This window comes from Asparagus officinalis, chromosome 8 (genome assembly GCF_001876935.1).
Source record: "Asparagus officinalis chromosome 8, Aspof.V1, whole genome shotgun sequence".
NCBI lineage: Eukaryota > Viridiplantae > Streptophyta > Magnoliopsida > Asparagales > Asparagaceae > Asparagus > Asparagus officinalis.
In genome coordinates this window covers 59,102,786-59,107,384 of record NC_033801.1, presented here as the reverse complement: position 1 = coordinate 59,107,384, position 4,599 = coordinate 59,102,786, and positions in this window count along the sequence as shown.

Here is a 4,599-nt window from a genome sequence, read left to right as displayed (position 1 = left end):
GGTAGTCGGTAAAGGCTTATCAAACCCGTTGATGGCTGAGGGTTTGCCAAAAATCCTATAAATACGAGAGTCACTGACGCATCAGCTCCATTAGTTGGTCTCGTGACTCAAAAATTCAACGTACGACGTTCGAAACCCTAGGGTTAACGCCGGTCAACGCGTAACCCTAGGTCAACGCCAGTCAACACGTTGCGATCAAAAAGTCAACGTATGACATTCAAAACCCTAAGGTCAACGCCGGACAACGCGTAACCCTAGGTCAACGCCAGTCAACGCGTTGCGATCAAACAGTCAATGTACGACGTTCAAAACCCTATGGTTAACGCCGGTTAACGCGTAACCCTAGGTCAACGCCGATCAATGCGTTGCAATGAAAGAATCAATACTCCGAAAAGTATACGAGTATAAACTGCTTCTTACTCCAATAAGGTATATGAGTATAAACTGTTCCCTATTTTTTGGTTGAGAAGTTCCTGGAGAATACTTTTCTAAATATTCTTAAGGATAACTCAACAACACTACGCCAGACAACGCGTCGCAAGTAAAGACTCAACGCCAACATTCGAGGGTCAGTTCTATGTTGAACCACAAAACATGAGCTAAAGATCATAAAATCAGGAATCGACTTCAAATTCGAAATTCCGACAACGGTCAGACAATAAATGCAGCACCACTTCAAGTTCAAAATTCCGACAACGGTCAGACAATAAATGCAGCACCGAAAACCTTACAGACATTCGACAAAGCACCGAATAGCCTGAAGGACTGAAGGAATCAAGAATAGAAGCCACTCCAAATATCCCAAAGGATGGGACAATCATATCCAAAGTATTCTAGACTCTTCTATAAAAGAACGAGACTGAAATACTTTGGAGGGGGTATCTGTAGGCATATAAAATTGCTTATAGGTCCCTTAGCACAGCTCGGTACAAACCGACGAACCATCGGACGACATATCCAAATATGAGCATCAGTCCACAACGCCGAAGCCAAGTGACACGCAACGAAGCGGATTAACGAGGCGACGAGGTTAACGAATCGCATGCAAGCAACGGAATGCATCCATTCGCGTGCGGAATCAAGCCAACGGGTCGATGAGTTAACGAGTCATCCAACTACGGAACGGATTCGAACTCAAACACCGAAGCCGATTTACTGCCAAATCGGGATCCAGACTTCCAAATCAGGATTCAGAACAAATCAGAGTTCAAATCAACACCAAGAGCGGACTCGGACGAATCACGATCGAATCAAGATCAGTTTCGGACTTAAACTCAGAAGTGGATTTACTGCCAAATCAGGAATCAGATTTACTGCCAAATCAGATCAACGAATCGAGTCCAGACAAATCAACCACCGAACCGAAAAAAACGGATACAACGACGGAAAACAGCGAAAACCCAACACCTAGAGGGGCTCGGCCCAAACCGAGCCAACTCAAGGTGGCTCGGCCAAGGGAACCGAAAAAAACGGATACAACGACGGAAAACAGCGAAAACCCAACACCTAGAGGGGCTCGGCCAAAACCGAGCCACCTATAGGTGGCCGGCCCAGAGCCGAGCCACCTATAGGTGGCCGGCCAGATCTGTGCCCGGGCACAGTTCAGAGAGCCTATAAATAGGCCCCCCTTGGTTCATTTAGAGAGGTTGGAATTTTTGGAGGCGAAGCTCTGCTGGATTGAAGACTCAGATCTAAAAAAAGGATCCAAGCTTTGGGACTTCGAGGACTTGTTCTTCCAGATCTGGTGCTCGGCGATCGTCAACGCCAAATAAGGCAAGAGTTCGAGAGGAACCGGATCTCAAATCTACGCAGGCATACTCCGGATCAAAGCTTGGTCTTTGATCCCGAGAATTAAAGGCTACTATTTCCTTGGCGAAATAGTGCCCTCGGCTATTATTTCCTTGGCGAAATAATACCCGTCATATTGCGTAGATCCGACCGGATCTAGATCTCGCGGTGGTCCACGGATAAACCCCGGCGCAGGCGAAGAACCCACAAAGTGAGCGACCGCAAAACATGAGCTCGTGATTTGTTCGACAAACAAGGATAAAAAGTTGTAATTTTTCTTTTTTTTTTTTTGATTTTCGTTGTAACCGGATCTTATAAAAAGACCGGATCTTTGTAACCGAAAAACGGTTATTCAAGATAGCAATGGAATCAATGAAGAAAGCAATGATTTTTCCCGCGAACACCCTTGAAGAATTTTAGGTGCAGATTCAGGCTAAGGAGATGCTAAGCACTGCTTTTTCACAGAAGGTGGAGGAGGAGGAATATGTAATGGCCTCTTTCCTTTCCCCTGTCCCCTATCAGGAACTCCACAATGAATCGCCGACCTAATTGGATCTTGAATGTTAATGCCTACCTATCTTGGAGGAGTAGGATGTTCACCTAGTTCTTCCTAGCCTTCATCTGACACACCCTCCGCTAAAAACTCTAGTAGTCAGGAAACTCTGCTCTTTGAACCCTTCTAGGATAGTTTCTTAAGCCATTATGTGATCCAATACAAACCAGTGTTTTCCACCTGAAACTCAGGAGGAGGAACAATCACCATGTTGTACCACTTTCCAAGCTCTAACGTCATGTAACAGGTTGGCATGTGATGAGGAAGCGAGAACCAAGCCACCGTAGCTCCTACAAAGAATTGGTACCAAGCACAAGCTCTGCCAACTTAGCTTCATTTGCATAGTAATCTTAGGTTTGGATTTTCGACATATAGCTGATCATAGACAGATTGACGAGCAAATCAGCATGGTAGGTAGGGTTCAATGTACCACTCCATACCGTTCAATCTAGTGACAAGGTAACCTGGTCGGATGTTCAACAACCAGTTGAAAGACCCATTGGGCAAGCAGGTGAAACGTTCTCTACTTATACCGTCTTCAAACTTGTCTCTGGGATTAACACCATCAATTGTGGTGAAGTAATAGTAGAGACGATAATGGTCCTTGCTCTGGAGAATTCTACAAACTCCTACAAGGTACTTAACGAGTCATTTCAAATTTTCGTACCTCTGAAGCAAGGCAATGTTCCCACCACTAGGCATAGCGGCTGACATCAACTGAGGGCAGTGTTGAGTGAACCATATTACCTAATAGGTATATAATAGCTCCACCCTAGGATTGGGTACTTGATTCCTCGAGCAACTATTGCCCTACTTTAGATATTCATTGGCCAATTCCCTTAGGTCATGATGAATTCAGCCCAACATCACCGTAGAAGAGCTAAGTTGTACTGAGAGGCCAACAACACAGCGGGGAATAGCACCTTTATCGAGATGCAATCTTTTAGTCGAGAAGGCATGATGCAATCCTTCAGCTAGATCGAGAAGAACCCTGCAAGCAATGCCAATTCAGATATTTACTCCTTCGCCTGACGATTAAAACTCTCAGACTGGTCACCGGCATGAAACTTGCATATGTTAGAGTCGGTAGTATGCAATACAGAGCCATCCCTAAAGATGTGAGTCTCGATTTCAACATCCGTGGCTGGAAGGATCGGACCCATATTTCCCTTTTTACTAACGTTGGGAAATAAATACTCTACCCAAGGAACACGAGGTACGGTATGCTTATGACCAGTGATCCTAATAGTCCTCTGGCAAATGATGAAGTGACAGACTAGTTCTCAAAAAGCCTCTGCAATATGAGCGGTATGAGAGTAAGTATTTAGCTCTGAATTCATAGGAAAACACTCCTCATATGGACAATTGCCCATCAGTAAATGGGACACTTCAAAATTTTTGTGAAGTGCTATCCCGATCTTCCTCGTCGGAGTGAAGAAGGTATTGCTGTCTCTGTTGTAAAGCTCCAGGATGCCATACAAAATCAGTGCACAAATCTCAACACCATACTTTGAGGCTCTGACTGTAGTATAGAGCCCTAATTCTTGCAATCACTCCTCAAAGGTGACGAGAGCGAAGTCTACCAAGCGAGTCTACCACTGTGTATCCTTCGATCTAACCTAACCATGGAATCTTGCATCCCCATCTGGATATTGGGCGTCGATTTTAACAAGTTCATTCTGAAAGGTGTTTGGGATGATAGCAACTTCGTTAACCAGTGCATCCTCATTCACAAAGCCTGGATGCAACCCTATGATGCTAGTCTCGTAAAGTCCTTCTCGATGGAAGCCACCCCAATACTTCAGAATGCTTATCTCGATGTCATCCTCCCTATTTGTGAGGTCATGAGACGAGGCAGATGAGACGCTACAAGAACAAGAAGGAGCCTTGACGCTCTATCGTCGACAAAGAAAACTAACGATCCCCCTAGGCATAATACTAATATTCCTCCCCACAGTGGAAGAAAGAGTTGCCTCCAGGGACACCATCTCCAAAGAGGAAATACAATTTCACCGACACATCTTCATGAGGCACGGAAAACTTTGCGTTCGTAATTATCTCCCGCAAAGCCTTGTAACTCCTTGTGTGAATGACCTCAATCCTTTCATGACTACTGCCATCGAGAGGTAGTGGAACGTTCCCGTCAAAAGCATGCATCACGTTAGTATCATGAGTGCCATCATGACCAAAATGTTTGTGACAATTCACAGGAGCTATTGAATAGGAAACTACAAATAGATGATAGAATGAGTTAGCAG